Below are 26,274 nucleotides of genomic sequence, written 5' to 3'. Positions count from 1 at the left end.
CAAGAGGTGGACCTCTAGATAAAAAAAACTTTCAAGAAGAGAGATGTTCTGGATTTTTGAACTAGGGACCCTGACACCACAAGGCTTAAATGAAATAGCCCCTTTTCTTTAGATTCTGGAGAGTAGATACTATTTTAACTAGATTTTATTTATTATATTTTATTTTACACATCTTAGTTATACCATGTTCATTTTTTATATGTTCATTTTTGATATGTGTACCTTATTATCCTTAGTTTTTATTATATATTTATTTGTTATGGTATAACTGGATCTTCTACTTCATGTGTATCTAATTGATATGTACATGTATACACAATCTGTGTTTTCATTATGCACTCATATGTATTAAGAGATTAGTGTATCTATTATTTTATCTGTTTAATATGCAGGAAGTCCATTCATTATGTTGTGTGTAAAAAACAAACATATTTTATCTATATTTGGAGTTAATTAATTTAGTAACACTTTGGTCTTATCACTAAATGAAATGCCCCAATATACTTCCGTAAGTATCATCTAGTCGCCACATATATGCACTTTATATTTATTTACCCTGGCACAAACCTTATGAATTTTACCGCTATATAGTACCATACATTTGTTGTGCTTAATAACTTCCACAAATACTTTGAAATTGAAATTTTCCCTTAACCAAAATGTCCACCGCATATCTCCCTTTATGGAGATCCATGCCATTACTTATAAATGTACTTTCTCTTAGCCTAAAAACACCCATTGTTCCTCTAGGGCATCCTCTAAAAAGCCTTTTCACCACTGCACAATCACGAATGTACTAATTACACCATAAGGTGTCATTTTTAAATAAAATATTTTTTATTTTTTTTAAAATGGCGCCCAGCGGCGCTCTGCGCATGCGCTGTGACGTCATTTGCCCGTGATTTTAGCGCAAAATGGCGCTACACACCCCTATATAAAGGGTATAGTTTTTAATATCACCTAATTCCTCCTTATGGAGTTCAAACTGAACGAAACGCGTTGAGGCCCACAACTGTACTATCTGAGACCCTGTTTCACTGATATACCCTGGGAGTAACAAATTAAGTTATCACCCTTTCCTGAGCTTTTCTATGGAGCCTATACATCTTTAACTACCTCCAGGGATATGACTACCAGTGATCTCGCCTGTATATTATACAAATAAGCTTATATTTATTATCTTCATTGTGAGTTTGCATTTTATATTGTTAATCTGCTGAACAAATTGTTTGCAAAAATACTACACCATATGGCTTTCTTATATCTTTCCTACTATTGAGCGGTGATGCAGCAGTTATTTATAGAACATACTATATTTGCATCTTGTCTCTGCAAGCAAAGGAAATCACCACCTGGGATGACTGAGGAGCCTATATACAGATAAGCTGTTATTTTACTTATTTCTGGTATGCACACGACTATACTATTAATCTGCACAGTGTCTCATCTGATTTGCTGATATATGCTGCTATATGCTGATATCCACCTGCAGGGCCTGATTAAGGGTTTTGGCCGCCCTAGGCTAATACGGCCGCAGCGCCCCCCCCCCCCCCCCTCCTCCGAATATATAGGTGTATAGGAACACTCCTGAATATGAATGTTCAGGTGTATTCTCCAGCATTCAAATTTAGAGAGATTGTGCCATTGTCTCTTACCTGTTCTTGCTCTTCTCTCTTGCAACTTTGTTATCCTCTCGCTGGCTTCTGGAAAGTTGGCGTCCTGTTTTGAAAATGCAAAAATGTATTATAATGCAAACCCTGAATGATTAGGCCCTTTAGTTAAAACAAAACACTCCATTATGGCCAGCTAAAAGTACCCCATTGGACAGGCATATATAAGCAATATCTGAATATTTGTTGTCAATCAAATACAAACCTCTACCAGCCCCATCTCACTAATATTTAGTATTCTAGTGATTGCTGAGACCACCCATGTGACCACCACACAATCATGAGATTCTGCCCCCCAAAGCTGCTCTATTTTTTAAATACCCCTTGCAGCCATTTTCCTTAACCACAACCCCCCCCACAGCCATTTTCCTTAACCCCTGCTGCAGCCATTTTCTTTACCTCCCACCCTGCATCCATCCCCCTTGCAGCTATTTTCCTTACCTCCACTCTGCTAGCTAGCTACCCCCCCGTCACATCAAAACTCCCCCAGTCCCATATATCAGCCCCCTCCTCTGCCCTCCTTCATACATATCAACCTCTCTCCCTCCCTATCGATTTTCATGGCAGCCCCCCCCTCCCACCCTATAGATTTGTATGACAGTCCCCCTCTCCCTCCCTATACATATGCATGACAGTCCCCCCTCTCCCTCCCTATAGATATGCAGGGTAGTCCTCCCCCTCCCTATAGATATGCAGGGTAGTTCCCCCCCCTCTCTATAGATATGCAGTGTAGTTCCCCCCCTTCCTATAGATATGCAGGGTAGTTCCCCCCCTTCCTATAGATATGCAGGGCAGTTCCCCCTCCCTATAGATATGCAGGGCAGTTCTCCCCCTCCCTATAGATATGCAGGGCAGTTCCCCCCCTCCTTATAGATATGCAGGGCAGTTCCCCCCTCCCTATAGATATGCAGGGCAGTTCCCCCCCTCCCTATAGATATGCAGGGCAGTTCCCCTCCCTCCCTATAGATATGCGTGGCAGTTCCCCCCTCCCTATAGATATGCAGGGCAGTTCCCCCCCTCCCTATAGATATGCAGGGCAGTTCCCCCCCCCTCCCTATAGATATGCAGGGCAGTTCCCCCCCCCCTCCCTATAGATATGCAGGGCAGTTCCTCCCCTCCCTATAGATATGCAGGGCAGTTCCCCCCCCTCCCTATAGATATGCAGGGCAGTTCCCCCCCCCCTCCCTATAGATATGCAGGGCAGTTCCCTCCCCTCCCTATAGATATGCAGGGCAGTTCCCCCCCTCCCTATAGATATGCAGGGCAGTTCCCCCCCCTCCCTATAGATATGCAGGGCAGTTCCCCCCTTCACTTACCTGTAGTTGTGCCAGCGTCGCTCCTCTCTTCAGATCAGCAGATAGGAAGTGAAGACGTCCTGCTTCCTGTCTGCTGCACAGCAACAGGCAGCCTGGCGATTGGCTGTGTGTTGCTAACCACTGACCACCAATGCTTTTGATCGTCGAGCCCTCCACCCCCCGCAGCGACCCCCCCCCCTCACCCCGAAAAAAAAATGAATGAAGAAAAAAAAAATGAAAAAAAAAAATTTTAAACAAAAAAAAAAATACCCACAGCGCTGCACCCCCTGGGACCCAGCGCCCCAGGCTGCAGCCTGGTCAGCCTAGTGGTTGATCAGGCCCTGTCCACCTGCATTACTACGTTTCTCTGGACTTTATGTTCTCTGGACTCTCTGAGCTTACTGATTATATATACACAATTATCTGTTTTTATACCTGAAGGCGCCGTCCTTCCATAACTTATTATTTTGATACCTTTTTCGGTCTAACCATCCGATATTGGAGACTTGGCTGCCACACATATTTGTGGAGGTGTTTTGTTTATGTTTTAGGTTTATTTATATCTTTGTTTATTATGACTTCTTGATTATCATTGCATTCATTATCCCCACATTGGTAAAGCGCCAATCTGATATCGTGTTCTATTATATATATATATATATATATATATATATATATATATATATATATAGTAAAAAAAAGTGATTATATGTGTATACATATATAATCACCTTTTACACACACACACACACACACACACACACACACACATATTTATATATATATATGTTTGTGTGTGTACAAAAGTGATTTTATATATATATATATATATATATATATATATATTATATAATATTAGGGAAGAGGGAGGGAGAGAAGGAGAGAGAGACTTCAGGCCTTAACTTCCGCAGTGGAACGCACGTGCCTCACAGCACTGGGGTCATGAGTTCAATTCCCCGACCATGGCCTTATCTGTGTGGAGTTTGTATGTTCTCCTCGTGTTTGCGTGGGTTTCCTCCGGGTGCTCCGGTTTCTTCCACACTCCAAAAACCATACTGGTAGGTTAATTGCTGCGATCAAAATTGACCCTAGTCTCTGTGTGTGTATGTATGTTAGGGAATTTAGACTGTAAGCTCCAATGGGGCAGGGACTGATGTGAATGAGTTCTCTGTACAGCGCTGCGGAATCAGTGGCGCTATATAAATAAATGGTGATGATGATGATGAAGGGATGAAGGTACAGTTACGATTCTGCCCGCTGTCCTCCAGTCCCGCTTCGCTGCTGTCTTCAGCTTGGCTGTCACAGTGACAGCCAGGCTGAAGATAGCGGGCCCCCTGGTATGTGTGTGCCACCGGGACCCCTGGTGATCAGGGGCCCGGTACAAGGGTACCCCCTGTGCCCCTGATGGCGGCCCCTGGTCAGCTACAATAGTTTTACTGATCAATTGCTTTTAATTTCAATCTTAAATAATAGTCTTTACACAGACTAGTGGTTACTTGTTGTGGTTAATGCATTGCATTACATATATTTAAAAGTACTAAATAGTATATACAGACTGAGTTAGATAAATAGATATCTTACTGAACTATAACGGAAGAACTTCAACAACTAGATGGAGCCATCACTTAAAACACTAAATTAAAAAACACACTTATAAGTAGAAACACACGTATAAAAAAACACAACCGCGGCTGCAGAAAAAAGGTTGGTGTACACTGAAAAAAAGCATCCAGATATACGTGTGTTTTTTACTTATATGTGTGTTTTTTAATTTAGTGTTTTAAATTAGGTTTACTCTAATACAGGGTTTACCTGGATTTCCAGGATCTTTATCTTCAGTCCAATTGACTGTGGATCATTGACGCATATATATTAAACGTAATGTGATACTTATCTGGCATATTGTCGAATGTCTTATTCTGCACGATAGGAGATCTCCCACTAATTGAGTTTTTATTAAGCTAATACCAATTTGACTTATAGCAGCGCGACCCTCATTTATTGTTTTTTAGGACTGAGTCCACCAGAAAAACACTGAAACATACAACCACTCCAATCTAACACACAAAGAGAAAATTAGATCTTACAGAAGAGGTTGTAGGGGAGGTCAAAAGGATAAAAACCAACACATCAGTTCAACTCACCCCAGTGCACGAGGAGCAGGAATCTTCAATCTTAGCAAATACCCACTAGAGAAGAAAGGTTTATTTATTACAGAAAGTGTTGAAGTTTGCACCCAACAACCATTTGAATAAATTTGAAATGTATTTGGATCTGAATAATTTACTAGGAAGCTTGCCCTCAAAAAATATCTTATAAAACATCAGAGTCTACAAAAGAACACCCCATAGATATCAGCATTTTAACACACCAATCTCAACCTTCAAAATTTAATCCATGCCATCTCAAAGGTACATTAATACAAATCTTTGAGAAGATGGTAATGTCCCGACATTGATAAGATTAGTACTCAGAAAAATTATAGTCATTGAAATCTCACCACAGCAGAAACAGAGCATTTACAAATAATAGAGTCTTAGTCATCAAAGCAGCCGATAAGGAAGGGGAGGGGGAGGCATTGTGATTCCAAACAAAGAAGACTACATCATCCTATAGGATTAACAGGATGCTACCACCATTTGACAATTACCATCAGATCCAACTGCAAGATTCCATAAAACTCTTACCAACCACCTTAAACAGGGCCTAAAGGCAGGCATTATTAACAAGGCAGAATTCAAATACATACATGTACCATACCCAAAATACTGGTATTCTATTACTTACCAAAAGTACATAAAAACCCAATAAACCTACCAGGCAGACCAATCATATCAGGTATAGGCTCTATGACCTTGAATCTGTCACATTACATTGATACCTTTTACAGGCCTTCGTGGGAAAACAAACTACCTACATTAGGGACACAACCCAAATCCTTAATATTCTGGGTGACATCAATTGGAATGACACCAATTGGTTGGTCACAAGTGATGTGACATCACTCTATACGGTCATAGACCACACACAGGATTGGACAGCATCCTCATTTTCTTTCACAAGACCCGGATATGAAACCGGAACAAATACGATTAATTTGGATAGTATTAAGTTCATACTCAACCACAATTATTTTAGGTTTCAAGATACGTTTCAACTTCAGATTAGAGGCACAGCCATGGGGACCAGATTCACCCCTAGCTATGCCAATCTCTTTATGAGTAAATGGGGAGATCGACTACATCTTGTCCCACCCTGAAGCAGGGTCGAATCTGGTCCTCTGGCAACGCTCGCTGACGACATCATCTTCGCATGGAGAGGTGACATATCTTTATTACAAAAGTTCATCACAGAACTCAATCATAATTCACACAACCTCATATTCAGCACAAAATATAGTCAAACATCTATCGAATTTCTTGATTTATGTATTTATGCTGAAACCACCAAATTAAGACCAAGACCTACAATAAACCAGTAGATATGAACAGCTTTATTTTAGCCTATAGTAACCATCACCCTCACTGGTTATCGAACATCCCATTTGGCCAATTTAGACGAATTAGAAGAAATTGCTCAGACTTAAACATCTAGACCCAGGGTCAACATTCAGAAATCAATTTTGGAAAAAAGATACAATTCTGAATTAGTTGATAAAGCTTTATCAGTTGCCACAAAGTTAAATAGGAACGATTTATTGACCTACAAAGATCCCAAACAACCACGAATCCGGTAATAACAATATCTACTTTATAACTGGTTACAATGACTCTGCACTCAAAGTCAGAAATATAGTCAAGAAGCATTGGAACATTCTACTTCAAGATCCAGATCTACAAACCACACTATCCACCGACCAAAAATGGTCTTCAGAAAGGCACCCAATCTCAAAAACTTGATTAGTTAGCAGCCTTCATTGCCCCAGACAAATCCAATCTCAATTACTAATACACAGCAACTAAAAGGCTTTTATCCTTGTGGGAGGGTGCTTTACATGTAGAAATCAGGGACATAGAAACACTAAACCTATTCAGCAATGCAAGACAGGAAGATATATACCATCAAAGATTTCATGACATGTGACTCCAAGGACGTGAATTACCTCCTTGAATGTCCCTGTCACTTACAATATATAGGAAGGACGATAAGGACATTGTCTGTTCGCCTTACTGAACACACCAGAAATATTAATAAGGGCCTGGAGACACATAGTGTCTCACAACACTACAAAGAAATACACAGTAAAGATCCTGTCTTCTTATCCTTCATGGCCATAAAAACAGTGAAGCGAGTTTATCGGGGGGAGGTGACCACACAGGAGAATTAATAAGGAATAGATTAAACAGATTTTTTAATTACAAACACTGGTCCCCAACGGATTAAATATTGATTTTGAGATAATGGGATACATTTAGAGGCAAAAGGATAGACAAAGACCAACCCTGGCACATACGGTCAAATCATTCTATCAGCCAAATCCTTTTGATCTTAGAAGCGAAATGAGGTGAGCCAGCTTAAGTACCCTGCCTTTAAAGACGGGAGAATACCTGGTACTGTAGGTGACGGAGGGAACTAGAGTCTGTAAACCATCTTTACTTCTCGAGCCTACTTAGTGCTCCCATAGAAACATGTAGTTCACGAAACCTCGACTGTCTTCAATATTCCATAATTACTGTAATGATTATAATAAAGACGACATGTCACTTAGCCAATCTAGCCATGTGCAAACTATTTTGCCATCTATAACTCCACTACATCTCACCGATATTTCTCTGAGTGTATGTGTGTGTATATATATATATATATATATATATATATATATATATATATATATATATATATATATGTGCACATATATATCTACATATACCTTTGAGGAGAGGAATTGTTCTGCTGTGGTTTTAGACATTCATTACTTGTCTTAAACATTGTGCCTAATTATCTCTACGGCACAAAATCTAGTATTCATTCTCAATATGAATAAACATATTTACCCCTCAATGGAGCTTTTTATTTTATTTTTTATATCTATATTTATTTTTATTCATATTTATTTTTATTTTTAATTCATATTTATATTCCCTTCCTAGTGATGTTACAACTGTAAAATGTTACCCTTAATGTATTTATCCTCCATTTCATTCTATTAGCCTTTATATTTTATGTCTAATATGATATCATATATTCCCTGCATCAACCACTAACGTTTTCTGCTATCATGTCTCAACTGCATATCTTCTCGACTAAAGGACAATTAAATTGCATTTAACACTGGTCACAGATAATGAATTAGACGACTAATCAACGTGAATTATGGCTATAAAAGACAGGATACCCATTACATTGCTCAGACATCCCTTGAAAAAAGTCAAAAGTGTGACGAAACCGGTCGTGACCTCATCTTACTTTGAACAGGAAACAGGAAGTAGCATGTGTTCCAAGGTGGAACGCATGCCACCGCTACTCATCGGAAAAGACTCTTCCCAAATCGCTCTACCATTTAGTAATGGACTAAGAGGACTTCCGCCCCACAACTAACTGCAAGTATAGTGGTGGACAGTGCGTCCAGCTATTTCCGTATTGGTCATTCAATATAGATATCTACTCAAGACCTTTTTCCTCTTTTTACTCTATACCTGGCATGCGCAGGCATTTTTCTATTTTGTACACTTATAATTAACGCTCAAGAATTTTGTTTGAGGCATTTCTGGACTATACAACTGTAATTGCTTTTGTGTTCATTTATTATGTTTATTTATGTGTTTTGAATTTTATTTTCTTTGTGTTGGTATACATATCAATGGACTTCCAATTGTGGATTTGTTTCATGAATCTATAAATTGTCACAGTTGCTGTTTGTGGCATATTGCACAGATGTGCTTCCATCTTTGCATTATAAAAAAATAAACATTGTTTTTACATTACTTGAGATTACCACCATCAATCTATTATTTCATATATCTGTGTTTAACGCTGGTTTTCTATCTATTTTTCTATATATCTAAGGCAAGTTGGATCACCTTGTCCTATATTGAACTTAGCTGCTCCACAGATTTTAGATTTTGGTTAGTGCGGTGTTCTCTATTTTGTTTTCAATCATACTGAACTAACTAGTATATTTATTTATTGAGAAAAACAGTGTACTTTCACTATCAGCCTGTTAGCAGCAGAATCCAAAAAACAAATAGATTTCCTTTTTTCAAAATTGAAAATTTTTCTAGTGAAAGTAATCTTTTGTGGGGCAGTGACAACTGAAATAATTTTGAAAAAACAGTGTTTGCGTGTGAGATTACAGCAGCAATTGCACACTCCCAAAAAATAATATATATTATTATATTTTAATCTTTTCTGTTCTTTAATACTTGTCTATTTTTTGGAAGGGTCATTCAGTGAAATCTATATTTAAAAAAGGGACTTTGTGTTTAAGGGTCAGCACGCAGCTTCCCACCCCCCAAAAAATGTAGTTTAATCTTTTCTATTTTTTCAATACTTGTCTATTTTGGAAGGGTCACTCAGTGGAATCTATTTTCATAAAAGGTGATTGTAAGGGCCAGCATGCAGCTGCACATGTTTTATATTGTAATCTTTTCTATTTTTCAATACTTGTCCATTTTCGTAGGGTCATTCAGTGAAATATATATTTAAAAGGGTGAATTTGTGTGTGAAGATGTTCTTTGGGCATTTCTACATTCAGTGGACTACATGTAGAACATTGCAGCGGCTGTATGCCGTGGCCATGCCACCAACTAAAGCAAGCCCATTGGATAAATTAAATAACCCAAAAAAATTAGTGTAAGGTCCAAGAGATAAAAATTTTGAAATGATGCACACACACTAAATGTGAAACTTTATACAGGCATTATGGAGAGTAAAGGGGCAGTAACGATTGTCATCAGATGGACTGAGGCATCAGTAGATATTTGCACAAGTAGATACCCAATTGTAAAGAGCTACCTAATTTGCTGCTGCTGTATAAATAAATGAGGATGCTGAGAGATAAATGTGGCCTGCCCCCCAACTACAACAATTCAAAGATTAGCCACACAACACATTGCCAGAGTATTTATTGGTTACCAAGAGCATGGCTTTCATTTTTTTGCTGCTATATAAATAAATGAGGATGCTGAGAGATGAAGGTAGCCTGCACCCATATTACAAAAATTCAAATATTAGGAACACAATACATTGCCAGAGTATTCATTGGTTGCCAAGAGTATGGCTTTCAATACCCTTGTTTACTTATATGCTCTGTGCTATAATAATGCCTCTCTGAATCAAACCAGGGCACTTTATATATTTATGGAGAGGGCAGGTGAAAAATCATTCCCCCGGAGGAAACTTCATTCAACCAGGAGGCAAAGAGGACTGCCCAAGACTTGCAGCGGAGGCGGTCCCGATGACCCATGTATATAAATATGGAATGTATATAAATAATATTTATATGTTAGTGACTAAGAATTTTGCATGAAATAGCAGCTTTGTTACCGGTTAACAGCCATGTGCTGGGGAATTTTTCTATGTATTTGCTTCTTTCATAATAACCCCATCCTTTTAAGCACCTTTTTTTAAGCACCTTCTGTTAGTCTATAAAATGATTGAGCAACTTTCCTTTCTGTTATGTTAGTGACATGTAAGAAATACACTTGAGTTCGTCCAACTCTACGGGAAAGTCAGCTGCTATAGGTGAAGACCTCTCCTGCTGGTTCTAAAAGCTTATGACAGTTACTAGGAAACAGTAACATCATAAAGGTTTATTTCCTGGGACCAGTAGTGTAATAGCAATCTGACCTTCCACTGTTTGGTTTTGCTATTAGTTATTGGCTGACTCGCATTGCTCTCTCTGCCACCAATTTTGTTTAAATAAAAACTGTGACCTTTTTCCAAATTGACATTGGTGTCCATGTGAATATTTATTTATTCAATTACAGTAGTAGTAAGTTTGAACATGTAAAGGAACTTTGGGTGCAATGAAAGGGAGATATCAATACTATGCAGTTTATTATTATTTTTTTATTGAATGAAAGAAAGCAAATTCAATGGTGGCAACGTTACAAAATCCTTCATTCAGACAGCTCGCTGCAAACTTTGGCCAAAATTGGTCAAAATTGGGACCGTTGCGAAGGAATCATTAGAAGAAAGACTGGAAACGACTGAAAATGAATATTAATGCTATAAATAGTAATATAGGAACACAACAGCTCACAATGACATTATTTGACCTGTTTTCCACAATTTTGAATTAAATCCAAATACAAAACCTTTTGCATTTGTTTGACAAGACAGGTAGCAAAACCAAAATATGAAGTCGGTTTAGAACCGACAATGACACCCGAGGGTCTGCACACATCTCTAATATTTATCACATAGTTCCTATTTTACAAAGTTTCCTTGAAACTACAACTTCTCCAATTTCATTGTTAAAAGGGAATTCCACACAATTTTTTACAATTCATATTATAACATTATCTGCTGCTTCCTTTTGGAGAAAATAAATATATTAAATTTGCCTCCAGTTTTTCAGTTGAAGATTACAGCCAACATTTATCTTGTTTGCTTTGAAAATTAGTTGATTTGACTGACATATTGACCTCTCTTCTCTCACTACACTATAATAGAACCTAGCAGACAGCTATGGCTTTTTTATTTTACTATGTTATTAACTTTATTGCAGCAATGTCACAGTTCTCTGCTAAACAATTAGTCCTTAGTGTTTCTAATTAGAAATTTAAACAGTAAAAATAATGATAAAAAAAGGTGATTTAGTATATAAATTAGAGATGCTCACTGACCCCCGTGAAGTGGTTTTGGATCTGGATTAGCTTCGTGTTTTGGGTTTGGTTTTGGCAAAACCACCCTCGTGTGTTTTGGTTTTGGATTTTTTTGAAAAAATCTTAAAATATGCTAAAGTCACCTAATTTTTCTTTTTTCTCCCCTACATTATTATTAACCTCAATAACACTAATTTCAAGTCATTTGCAGTCAATCTTGACCACCTCACAGATCACAATATTATTTTCATACACTTTGAAACAAAGACCGGCTGGATGCTAAGTGGCAGTTCCTAGCACATCTAGGACACATTGGCACACAGCAGTGGCAGAAAAGAAAAATGGGGGTCCGCCCTCCCACCCACCCCTCACTATGTTGGATCTTAAAAAGGAATTCAAAACTCACGAGATCCGAGTTGTAAACTTACTCCTATAATTGCACATAGCCAAGTTTTATGTATCTTGTGATCATCTAATGCTTATTCTCAATGTGCCTGGTATGTTGGTAGTATTATCTCTAGTGCACAGTATAAGATGTTCCCCTCATGTTGGTTTGAGTTTGACTAGTCTGGTACTGTTTTACCTTTATTGCCTTTCTTTGGAACACAGAGACACTTTTGAAACTAATTCATTAAGGCACGCAACATTAATTTATTGTGTGTTTTTCTTAAAAAACGCATGTAATTCGGTCATATACATGTCTGTATTCAACAAAAAGTGGATCTGAAGAAACATATGTTGTTGAATACGGGTCTAGGTATGCCCTTAATATATGGCACTTGTCTTATTGAGACAGACAAAACACAATGCAGGATATGTACGATATATATGCACAAGTCCCAGTATAACGCACAAAAAAAAGTATGCAATTATTGTCACCTGTTAATAATATAGTCAATATAGTAATACATTCAATAAAAAAAAATATTTTTTAATAAAATGATTGTTTAATATCGTTTTCCCTTATGAAATACATTTATCAGAGTGTTATTAATGACTACTGTACATAAAATGCATGTTTACAGCTAGAACATGATTGAAACACATGTTCTAGCTTGCATGGGTGAACGTCGCCACTATCAGTCAGCACATGCACCTGCCCTGTAGCTGGTGCAAGTGATCGTAGCAGAGGAACTCCCTATCCTGACATAAATCCTAAACTAAAGTGTCACCATGCTTTTTCTCATCTAATTCAATATGTAAAATATTATTTTAAATAACTAGTCATGTAAATAAATACATGCAAAAAACATATAATAGTGTTGATATACACACATCACTCCTTTTAAGGGACCAAACCATGGTAAGTACCCAAATTTGAAACGGACAAATAACATGATTTTAGAAGCTTGTAAATCCCCACTGGACTATTATTAATTTTGCCGATTTAATACCTATGGAGAGTAACCATAATTATTTAAAAATGTGGTTCCTCCAGCTATAGGTGATATACCAGTGTTACAGATAAATGATAGTGACAGCCTCATGCAAATCTGTTTATACATTCAGATTACAATGTATAGTTTAGTCTTGTTGATTTCAGGATGGCAAGGCATGCTGGGACTTGTAGTCCCATAGTAGACTGTCAGTGCATGCAGAGTACAGTTACAATTATTGCTCCATAACAGCTGGAGAACCACAGTCTAACTCAGTTCTGGCATCTTATAGTCTTTTGGCTTATAAGTTATGTGGTTATATGTGTACTGCAGCTAGACATAGAATGTACCACTGAAAATGGAACACATAAAAGAAAATGGAGCTCTTACACAGCAGTGTTTGTGCACAAAAATGTGTTTACCCGGTCATGTTACTGGCTTCCACTTCCCTGAGTGCAGCTTGCCATGTGCAGGAGGTGAGCTGTTGGAGCTAGCAACCAGTGTTGCTAAAGAACTCTTTACTACTCAGAAACTCATCATTAATGAAAAAGCGTCTCTTGTTTACATGCAGTAGTAGCACCTTTTTTGGAAGCTCAATTCAATTATACACTATGCTCTTGACACAACTAAATTCTCTCCTCTATTGAAGACAAGCTGGAAGGAATTATTGGTAGCACATGTGCTAAAGTTTGTGGAGCCAAAATGAAAACATGCATTAAATCTTTAGGTGGTGGAAGAATGGTCTAGCCCAGTGATGGCTAACCTTTTCAGCTTGGTGTGTCAAAAATCGGAAAAAAGTGTAGCCTTCCTCGGGTCGCGTGTCATTTAAAAAAAAAAAAAAAAAAAAAAGTGTATGTATATGTGTAAATTTTATATATATATATATATATATATATATATATATATATATATATATATATATATGTATATGTATGTGTATATAGTGTCATTGGGCTACAGGGTGAAACCAGATACTGGCCACAATCAATCTTATGTAGTGTTTTTATTATTAGACAAAAGACTCCATTTCTGGTGAGCCTGCAGGGTATGCAGAGCTGTGTGTGCGATTATATATAAATATTGTATTATAGGATTAAAAAAGTAGAGGAATCCTCTACTTTTTTAATCCTATAATACAATATTTATATATAATCGCACACACAGCTCTGCATACCCTGCAGGCTCACCAGAAATGGAGTCTTTTGTCTAATAATAAAAACACTACAGAAGATTGATCGTGGCAGGATCTAAAGCTAATATATCAAATATTAAATTGTAAAATAAGTGCAAGTCCTACTGTGCTCCAGGTAATCCAGCCAGTGATGCCGGGAGATATGAAAAGGAGGAGCTGCTGCGACCGCGCATGCGCAGCAGCTCCATTTCGCCGATGGGGAGATGTACAGCAGCTGCGGCGCTGTCAAAGAAGCGCCCGCGGCTGCTGTACAGAAAAAAATATTTAGTATGTTTAAAATCAAGCAGTTTGACTGAATCGCCTGGCGTGTCAGTCAAACTGCCTCCGCGTGTCACGAGTGACACGCGTGTCATAGGTTAGCCATCACGGGTCTAGCCTGTTTGACAGGAAGTGGGTGGAGTTTTACACAAATGTGCCCATTAGTGGGTGAAGGTTTACACAAATATGTCCATTGGTGGGTGGAGTTGGGCAGAAATGGGTGTGGCTTATTTTGTCTCGCTGTCAGGAATCTAAATATAGGGAGGTATGTGAGAGGGAAAAGTGAGTAACTCCCTGCATCTAAGTCATGCATGCAGAATGTGTGTACATTGTTATGTAGTTGTGCATAAAATAATAATGTGTAATTTTATTTATGTTATTTTTGCCATATTTTCTGCATTGATTAAACATTAATAGCATTAGAATGATCTTATGGCAAGACAATTAAGTGACCAAATTTCATATTTTTAAATAACCAGGTAACAAAATTAACAAACTGTTGCAACAGTATTCTCACTATGTTGATGCAAAGAAAATGAATTGAGACATATCCCCATGGTTCAGCTTTACCCTCCCAGAGCAAAAATCAGTTTTTCCTGTAATTAATAATGCGGAAAAATCTAATTACAAACTCTATGATGCAGCAATACATCCAGTTCTAGAAATAATTTACTTCCTTATCAAAATGCAAAAAGCCATTTTACTTTAAAAAACAGAAGTTTTTGCGAGCAAAAGTCTTGTTTTTGCTTCGCCCTATATACTAATAGGGTTATTATTTGTATTAGGGTTAACCTAAAACAAATAATATGAGGTGTGCAACTGATAGGAGGAAAAGAGCACTAGGTTTCAATCTGACACCCTGGACCCGAGCTGGATTAAGGCTCTTGGGGGCCCAGGGGATTATAAACAGAGAGGCCCCTATGATGTAACATGGTTATCATTTTTGACAACTACACAGGCAATACTGTGTGCACTACTGTTAGATGCAAGCAGTTCTGCCTTCACGAGCAGTACACGGTGAAGCAGGACATATCCTCCAACTGTCCTTCAAGTCAGACCAAATCCTGACTAAGCGAGACAGTCACCCAAATTCGGGTCTGCCCCACCAGATTCAGGACAGTTGACAGAATGTCCTGCTCTCACCTACCTGTTCTTGTCACTTTCACCACCTGTGGCTGCTGGTGTATTTAGCTCAGTTGCTACTTGTCTGGATCCTTGAATGTTGGAGGCCCTATTTGGAAAAAAAAAAGGGTACATGAAATTTAGGAAACTTCAACAATCCCTGGCATTAAATCAATAAATCACTAACGTTTTATAATTAGGCCCCCCTTCTGCCCACATGCTTTGGTCAAACATGCCCCCCCTCTGCCCAGCACCTTTAGCCACACATGCTTCCCCTCTGCCCAGCACCTTTAGCCACACATGCTTCCCCTCTGCCCAGCACCTTTAGCCACATATGCACCCTCTGCCCAGCACCTTTAGCCACACATGCCCCGCCTCTGCCCCTAGCACCTTTAGCCACACCTAGGACCTAGGAGCAGTGCAGACAGAAACAATGGACAAGATAGATAGGAGCAGTGATTAGAAGCACAGAGAGAAGTGGTTAGAAGCAGTGAGAAAGAGTCATGTAATTAGAAGTGGCAGTGAAGTTTAGAGATGAGTGGCTTCGGATTCTGAGAAATCTGACAGATCTGAGATTTGGGGTTCTGAGTGAAACCGAGTCATGACTCTGTTTTGCGCACCAATTTCGGATCTCAAACTGAGACAAAACATAACTTCTGGGAAAATATTGATGCAAATCTTGCAAGACTTTTGGATCAATATCTTCTATATATAGGCCTCCCTCATTTTCTCATGTGCCATTTAAGAACAGGCGGCATGAAGGACAATAGGGTGCAGGGTGAAAGAGGGACAGAGAAAACAATAGAATAGTTGTGATTGTTGTAATGCAGTTCTGTAGAGATCAGTCAGATAGAACAGTGTGGTGATCAATTGGTTTTAATTTCAATCTTTCAGAGAGTTTAGATGGAGTAATGGCTACTGGTTGCAATTAATGCGTACAGTATATAATAGTGCTAGTATATAGACTGAGGTAGATATTAAAAATAGAGTGCTTTTGCTGTAAGATTATTAGCAGCAGAATCCAAAAAACAAATAGATTTATTTCTTATAAAATGTTAAGTTTTTCTAGTGAAAGTAATCTTGTGTGGGGCAGTGATATCTGAATTCATTTTGTAAAAATGTGGGTGTTTGCGTGTGAGTGTCAATGCAGCTGTACATCCCAAGAAAAGGCAATATATCCTAATCTTTTCTATTTTTCAATACTTGTTGTCAGGGATAAGCCCCTCTAGCTACTTCCTGATTAGATATCTTATCATATATATTCCAACCGCCATACAATATATCACCTCTATCCTGTCAGGAAACCACTCCTGAACCCCTTTATCAGTCACAAACTGCCCTCTGCGCACTTGTGACTTGGAAGCTTACTGTAAGGGAACACAGGATTCCAGCCCCAAATCTCACACTCACCTCTTTCTCTAATGCTACAGATTTCGCTGGACCCGTCCCAACACAAACGCAGGCTTCACACCTCTCAGCAACTGCCCCCTGCTACGAATAAGGCCCGTAGCAAACCTATGACTTAATCACCCAATTGCGCACACTCTGTGCTGTGGTAGCTAAATAGTTAACTTTTCTCACTCTGGTATCTAAACAGTTCATCCCGCCAAGCAATCTGTCTATTCTAAACAGGCTAATGGATTCGTTTAGAGCAATAAGGACAGAACTATTAAAATTTAGATTTAAAAAACAAAAAGTACAATGCTTACAGATAATAAAAACAGATAAAGATTTGACATACAAATAAATAATTGCAAACAGTTATAAAAACAAAAGGGATCACAGTACAGAGCATTACTTACATATAATAATCTGTATGCCTGGGACAGGCAGAAAAGATGGACAGTCCTTCAATTAGATTGATCCCCAAGAAGCTGACAGTTTGTTCCTCCAGAACACAGGTTTTTAAGCAAAACGAAATGGGATGGTCTTCACAGGGGCAGTGTTTAATGCTAATATGGGGCAGGAATGTCCCCAGGTTGTCACTATACTTTGCTCACAAATATTCCCAAAGTCTTGACCTGTGGGTAATTCTTCACAGATATTTCCCAGAGAAATAACTCCCCCTTCAATAAACCGGTCATAATCTCCCACATATTTAAATACCAAACATGATGGAATTATGACAATGTGACATACCTATTTCAAAGATATGTGATTTTAGCTGTTCACGGATACCCCCCATACTTGTCATTTACAACCTTGGTGTGTTTTCTGCTCCTCAGTATGTAGTGGCACTCAGATTTCCCAAAATATGAAAAATGAATTAATTTCCTTTCCAGTTCACATTTCTGCATAAAGACCATAGAGGTTTTATACAAGAGTCTCCAAGATTCTCACCTAGGCATATAGCTCTCCAATTTACACCTAGCGGTTAGTTTGTGTTTACAACCCTATTGAAAGGAAGTCAATTAGCTAGGGAAATACATGATCAAATACAATGGATGTCTGTGATCTGCATATCTTAAGCTGGTCTCTTCACAAATGGTTTGCTTAACTTAATCACCTTCTACTGGGCTCATTGTTTCATTAAAAAAAAAAAACATTTGGTCACACATTTATCTAAGTTGAAGATCAGGTTAATTTATGTATCCATGCAAAGTTTTATTTGGGCCGTGACATTGAATATTCTATTTCATCATATCAGATTTATGCTCTCATCCTGACACTTGTCAATTTTTAAAGTGTTAATCAGTGACATCTATATTACAAAAAGAGTGTGTGTCAGGTTTTTTTCTGGGCATTTTTGACATTCAGCAACTGCACGTAGAACATTGCAGCGGCTGCAAAAAAATGTCATCTTCCATGTCACCAACTGAAGCAAGCCCATTAGATAAATTAAACAACAACAACAAAAATTTAATGTAAGGTGCAAGAGATAAGAATGTTGAAATGCTACACACACAATAAATTTGCAACAGCATGTATCATGGAGAGTGACGAGGCAGTAACAATCAGATGTCATTAAATGGACCAAGGCATCAGTAGTTATTTAGACAAGTAGAAACCAATTGTACACAGCTACGTAATTTGCTGTCACTATATAAATAAATGATGATCATAGACAAAGGTGGCCTGTACTTATACCAAAAACTAGTACTATGAACTTTTCAATCGGCAGATCATTTATCGTAAGCCAAGAGCAGAGCTACGAGTGAGGTAGATCTGTACCATAATGCTGCCCTTGTGAATCATATATATGCAGTGTATATCTACATCCAGTTACCATGTCCAGTTTGAAATTAAAATGTCAATCTTGATTTATCCTTTTGGCTAAGCTGAAGAGTAGTATCTGACCTAGTACGGTTGGTTCAGGACATCCTGCATCCTGATTGGACAGGTCCCCTTGGTCTGATGCAGGAAGGCTGGTGGAGTTTGGAGCCCAAGCTGCCTATGCCTCAGGGGGACAGGGCCGTAGGTTACCTGAAAATGCAGTGGTGGTGGGACTGGAACCCTCACCTTGCACAATCCTGGTGTAAAGGGGACTGCCTGAGACTAGCAGCGGCGGTGGTCCCAAGACCCATGTATGTAACTATGGAATGTATATAAATAATATTTATATGTTCTATTAGTGAAGTGAAAGAAATATGTAAAACAGACAGTTCAGATAGGCCAATAGCTGCCCTCCATAAATAGTAAAATATGAGTAAAAACCACTCAAAATTACAGTATTTACCTATTTTTCACAATTTTTAAATAAATCGAGATCCAAAACCAAAATCTATCGTGATATTTAAATTGTCAAACATTTTGTAAACTAGGTGATATGAACTAAAATACTGTACATAATTTCACATAAAGTTTATATATCCAAAATTTCTTCTAAGAGAAGGGTGCATTCCTAAATTATAAATAAATTCATACAGGTATGTTTCTTTTGCAAGAAATGAACTTCTCCAGAGCTTTATTTCCAAAATACCTATTATTAAATATGCAGTAACAAATAACATATTAACATCCTTTTACAGAACAGTTATACAAATATAAATACAAAATAAATCATGCTGACACATTAGGTATTTTCACTTTAAAATCATTTCTGATAGGCCCATGATGGTGATGACATCACCAGTGTCCACTGTAACCATGGAGACGGCAGTAAATAAACAGCTACAGATTTGTTTATGTTTGATTTGACCTAATGGCAGTTGATGGTCAGGTCAGAGGACATCTCATCTGAGAGAGACTAGAGAGATATTACCCATTGCTACCTTACCATATTACCTTACATCAGTATCATGGCAGGTAAGATTTCTTGTCATCTAATGCATAATAACTCATGGCAGTGTAAAATTAATTATGTCAAGACAAAACCAAATGCAATACATAAACATAACTTATGATGGTAAGTGACAACCAAGTATTCAGATTTGTTTATTATTATCTAATCTACTTATAAAATTTTCATGGGACATATTGAATCCTTGAAATGTATCAATGAGAATTAAATATTTTTAAGCAATCTACTATTGTGAGGTTAGTCAATATATAAAATATACTATATTATTTTGTCAGTCTTTCAAATTCATTGATGAATTTAGGCTGTAACCCAACATCACCAGTTTTCTTTTTAACTATGAGATGTTTATCCATTAAACTGTGAAATAAATAAACAAAGTGAGATATTTTTACTTAAATGATAATTTCATCTAAAACTAAAAGTCACTTATGGATGGATTTCAAAAAGATAGGGAAAAATGAAAGCTATATTTACTTTTAGACTGGCTTTACCCCCATCAGGCAGGTCCCCGAATGCACCAACGGTTCCTCTCTGCAATCCTACATACAGTCTGAGCATGTGTCATGGCCCCTCATGTATGACAACACTGCTGCGTGTTTCTGTCAGGCCATCTCTAGTAAGAGAGACGATCACAATCTAGGCAGAATCAAATATTATTAAATATTACAACTTCTACATGTAAATGGGCATTAGGTATAAAAGAAAACAAGCCACTATAAGTGTACTGTTACTAAGCTGTGATATAATGGATCGCTAAGGAAACGTAAATGTCCCCCTCACTGAAAAAGTGAGGTTAGTCTGATAAAAACCGACATTGCACTTTATTGCAGAGTCTTTCCACTCTTCATTTTTCAAACTCAAGCTCTAAACTCAGGTCACCATCGTGCAGAGGGAAGTCAGGATTACACCTAGACACCCGCCATGATGCATTAGGATGGGGGTAAACATACTAGTTTCAGTGCAAAAAACAATTAATCCTCTTAAAATATTAAGGCATAATTCTATCCACAGTGGATTATAACATTATACTGGTAATTCATGGTAAATTGACTTATAACAGTATATAATTGCAAGTAAAAAAAAACAAATAAGCAGGACACACTTGGCCCAACAAACTGTGCAATACTATGATCCCTTTTAAGCAGATACCGTTACCCCCCAAATTTAGCTTTGCACAAAACAGTTTTGTCAACTTCCGACATTATTTATCTTTTAATTTCCAACACTCATGCTAATATTATTAAAATTTTTGGACCATTTAAATTGGGCCTCAATTCTGACAAATAAGCATTCAAAGTTCTGTGTAGTAGTAGTCTTATATAACATACACTGCGTGCAATGTAATGATATGTATGGGATATAACCAGAAAAAGTGTTTGAAAAGAAAACGAATTCCTGAAACAGCAGTTATAGAAAGACACTGATGACTATATAGGGCCTATGTCATTAAGGAACGTATCTCTGTGCTTTGTGCGTATCGTATGCAATTCCCTTCTGCACATGCCCAGAACAAGGACACTCGGCCGTCGATGAAAGCAAGTCCGCTGCGTATGACAACGCAAATGACAGTTACGATGGCCTACGATTTCGGGGAGTGAACAGGGCGGGGAAGGGGCGTGTGCCCATACTCGATGCACAATGTGGGCGTGCCAAACTGAAGCGAATGCAGCCACGTTAACATGAAGCTCTGTGTTTGTAAAAGTTTCTTGTTTTTCTGCCATATCTCTTGCACCAGCTAAGGGTCTAGTCTAAGTCATGGGTAAGTATTGTATGCATGCTATAATATGTGTCTGCAATCATTAGCAACTGTAACAATGTATTTTATGTACAGTAGACATTAAGGACAGCCTAATAAATGTTTTTCAACGGAAAAAAAAAAAAATATCATTCTTTTTTTATTTTTATACAGTTTCCATTTCTAATCATAAATGACTATATTATTGACAGGTAACATTAATTGATTTTTTTTTTCCTGTGCGTTCTTTTAATATTTCATATTCCACATACGTATTGCACACATCCTGCAGTGTCTGGTCTTGTAGAGCAGAGTGAACCTACACCCATTGTCAACACCACACGTATCTTGAGATCTGCTCCTTGCTGACTCCGGGAGTACGCAGAGCCGACTTACGTGCCGTTGAGGACAACAGCACGATGCGCTCAGTATCCGTCCCTTAATGACTCAGGCCAATAGTCTTAAATATAAACTATCCCCTAAGCAGAACACTTACCTGACCCATCTCCGGCACAGAGCTCTGCACTATTCTGTGGGTCTGCATCTATTCTGTCACAGCTGACATACTTTTTTCTACAGGGCCATGGTCTCCATTAACATTCTTAGCAACACACCGGCTTCTGCCCCTAGCAATAAATGCGCTACAAGTTTCTATAGCACCGTAGGGGTATAAGTGTTAGTGTGATCCTTTAGTGGAGTAAAGTGACTCCAAGCCTGATGCAGTGTGAGACCAGCTTTAGTAAAATAACACCAACCCCACCAGGCCATGTATAACTAAATGTGTAATCAATCAAAGCCTTTATATTTAATCTTTATCAGCTTCATAGTGTATCTGGGGTAAAGATCTTCATTCTCTCTTCATCAGACATAATGCAACTGGTACATTGGGGGGGGGAATAAACATTTTTTCTTATATTTCTTTCTGGGTCTCACATTGTCTGTTGAAATTAATTAAAAAAGAAAACTACCCACAGGGGATGGGCTGGAATACAATGTGACATTTTTAGGTTGAAATATCTTAGTATATAGACTGTTCTCTGTACTTTAAGAGGTTGAAAAATATAAAGATTCAGATAGTAGTGGAAAAACATTGTTTTGATCCCTCACAATATTTTGGACTTATTGAAGCTCTCAGATACATGAGAAGTGTTGGGAAACATCATTACATTTTTTCAACCACAAACTCTTGTGGAAAATTATGACCAATCATATCTCAAAGGAGATTCTATTTTTACAGATATGATGACTTTCTATCTTGTAATCTTTTTTTATCTCATATGCCAATAAAAATGTCCCAATGATACTAGTAATAATGTCTGCAAAATCTTATATATCATTTGTTATACACCACAAGATATCTAAAATGCCAGTAGTGATGCCCAGCAACATGTAATATGCCCGATGGTATTGCTCTAAGATTTTGTATGCAAGTGATAATGTCCAGCAAGCTCTAAATATGTCAGTGATAACCCCCATTAATATGTCCATCAGTAGCAGTAATTCCTATAAAATGCCCATTAGTAGTAATGTCTAATACAATGTTCACAATATCCAATGAGATGCCCATTAATCGTACATTCCAGTAATATACCTACTAGGTGCAATAATGCCTAGTAAAATGCCCATGAATAGTGGTGATCCCCAGTATAATGCTCATTAGAAGCTGTTCTGTCCAGTAAAGGCAATTACTAGCAATGCTCAGTAATGTGTCCAATAGTTGTAATGCCATGAAAATTTGCCCAGTGGTGGTAATGTCCAGTGAGATGGCCATCAATAGTAATATCCAATAAAATCCCCCTTGGTAATGATGTGCAGCAAGATGTCCATAAGTAGTAATATCAAGATAAATACCATAGAACCTCAGTAGTTATCCAAACCAGTACTGATGCTGGAATTCACTTCGGCATGTGGGACCAGGGAGTAGAAAAATAAACTTTTGTTTAAATAAAAGTAACCAAATTAAAGGAAACAATTAAACAGACAACACCAAAATCCCCTAATCCCCATCAGTTCCCTGCTCCCTGGTGTAAAGGTGTGGAAAATTCCACCCCTTCTTTGCTGATTATTTGGTCCACTTTCACCTTGATGTATACCCTCTGGAATTGAAAATGATTTTAAGGGAATATTGTTGTTAAGAACAGTCCACGTATTGAAAATTGCATTCATGAAACAGCATTTATAATAATAAACACCATTTTATGTATTATAATATTATATTATTAAATTATTAATTTTTTTGCAGACTCTTTAAGGAATACGTCAGGTGATAATGCCACTGATATAACAGCTCCAAAAAGCCGGATCAGTAGGTTACGCCTTCAGCTACAGGAATCGGTTAATTACATCCATGAACTGGGTAAAAGAACATCTACAAGTAATCAAAGCCATGCTAAATCTTCCCAAAAACACATGGAATATAGCAAAAAAATAACCAACTTGACTTCAGATCCCATCCTCCAGCAGAAGCCTACTCGTAATATGCAGGTGTCCAGAACATCGTTCCATGCAGGGCTGAAAAACACCAAAGCACCTAACATCCACGGCATTTCAAAATCATCTTTTTTTCGGGAACTGAAGGTTTCTATATGGATTCCCCCAGAGAAGAGAAAGGAACTAGAGGTCTTGAAAAGGAAAGCACAGAAGGAGCGCGAAGAGGCCGCTAAATATCCCAGCAGGAGAGGGCCACAAATACTAAATCAGAGGATTAAGGATCAACAAATTGCCCTTCACTATGGATATTTATTTTGTTATTTTATCTCTTTGAGTATCTGGGTGGACAATTTATCTGATGACTTGTCCTTGCCTTCAATCAGTATGCCCCATTACTTTATTTTGGTAGCTAAACTTCTTTTTATGCGAATTAATATTTTTCCGATTCACATAAATTTGTCTGTTTCTGGATAATTTGCTGGAGCTGTGCCCAAACCTGTACAGATTCACAATCAATAGCCAGTTAATCGCGGCTCGCTGACGACCATTTGACTTTGAGGCAGCAGTGAGTCAATCGCAGCAAGCCATGTCAATGAGCCACACCTCCTGCACTGGTCTGGGTAGACCATTGCAGGATCAGCAGGAAGAAAGGGAAAATCGTCCAAGTGTGAGGAGGAAGAAGAAGAAGGATCCTCTTCAATCAGATGGAGGAGTCTGCTGCAGACTGAACTAACACAACTACCATCATCTTCCTGATGGCTGAGTCCAAGGATCACTTGCAGGCTCATTCGTACTGCATCCGCCTAAACTTCTTATGTAGCGCCCTGTCGCACAGGAACCCATCCAGACCGTCATCTTTCTAGCCTAGAGCAGGTAACCAGGGGGTTACTTCCTCATCAGATGCCGAAACCTCCCAATCTATAGGCACCTCTTCTGTGGCTCTTGACTCCTCTTCAGAGGCTGGCAGCATCCACCACTCATCAGCTGCAGTCTCCAGAGTACCTTTTTCTCTCTCAGATAATTCTTCAGCAGCTACCTCCTCTGGTGTATCTATTCTTTCCATCTTCTCAGGCACCATCGGGCTGGCATCTTTACAAGTCCACACATACAGTGTGTCACAGTAGAAGGTTTTCACAGGTCTACCTACTTCTTCAGGGACCACCTCATCCTCGGACTTTGACCTATTGTCAACTGTTTCCGACATCTTTCATCCCCATGTCTCTGCTTCCTGCACATGCAGGTATCCTTGCCGAATATCTTGTCCAGATTTGACGATCACGTATAATCAAGTCCAGCAGGCTCTGTTAATCATTCTCTCCATATTCTAGGGCATTGGAAGACCACTCTTCTAAGACTCCTTTTACATTCAGACCGTCGTATGTGAAGTGTCCTGGCAGCTGGTACTTCCAACAACACACTTGTTTCAGCTCCCGCTGCTAGGCACATCTGTCCTTCTTATCCTTTTCTTGCCACTATAATGTAATGTTCTCTGCAGGCATGTGTACACCTCCTCCATCGTTATCAATAGGTTGGGTCCCTTGTACTCCGAGATGATCCCCAGGTTGATGAATGTGACCCTGCCGACTATGCTAAATGTAAAAGGTCCTGGAAGGACAACAGGCAAAGGTCTTATCTATTCAACAAGCAGTCACTGAGGAATTTCACGTGGGGGTTTATCAATTATCCTTGCAGTCTTGTCCAATTGTCCTTGAAGGGATTCCTCACTGTTTTACCATATCCAGGTCCACCTTGTGCTCAATTGACTTCTCTATTGGCCTAGAGACCGAAAATGTGCCAACTGGCCTTGTGTCTAACAGTTCTGTTACTGGGCAAAGTAACCAGTATGTAAACCATACTTAACAGCTCCATGCAGGAACCAGATCTTCTCCCTACCACTTCCACTTCTTCCAGCTGTTGGCACTTCTCATGTTTGATACTTTATTTGATTGAAGAGGCTCTGTTCTCTTCAGTGTGTGCCGGACTCTTGTTTGAAGAGGGTCCTTCTTCATTTTTCCCACTTTTCTGCTTCTTCTTGTGTCAGGAAATTTAACCTCAATTGACTGGCAGTCCTGGCCATTGATTGGCTAGCAGTGAATCTGTTCAAATTCTCTGTCACCAAAGTTAGAATTTCATAGAGCCCAGACTTACTTTTGCTGGATTGGTGATTTGGTAACTAGAATCCACTTTT

At 38.4% G+C, this 26,274-nt stretch overlaps 1 long non-coding RNA gene across 1 annotated transcript in view; it reads right to left on the bottom strand.

The window, feature by feature from the left end:
• The window catches only part of LOC142105703 (uncharacterized), a 207,773-nt gene extending 187,309 nt beyond the window's left edge, over positions 1-20,464 (bottom strand). The window contains exon 1 of the long non-coding RNA XR_012679716.1: positions 20,396-20,464. This is a non-coding gene — a long non-coding RNA (uncharacterized LOC142105703). The remainder of the gene's footprint in view (positions 1-20,395) is intronic.
• Positions 20,465-26,274: the final 5,810 nt, after the last annotated feature.

The sequence above is a fragment of the Mixophyes fleayi genome, chromosome 1 (assembly GCF_038048845.1).
Source record: "Mixophyes fleayi isolate aMixFle1 chromosome 1, aMixFle1.hap1, whole genome shotgun sequence".
Taxonomy (NCBI): Eukaryota; Metazoa; Chordata; class Amphibia; order Anura; family Limnodynastidae; genus Mixophyes; species Mixophyes fleayi.
This window is presented reverse-complemented; position numbering and strand designations above follow the sequence as displayed.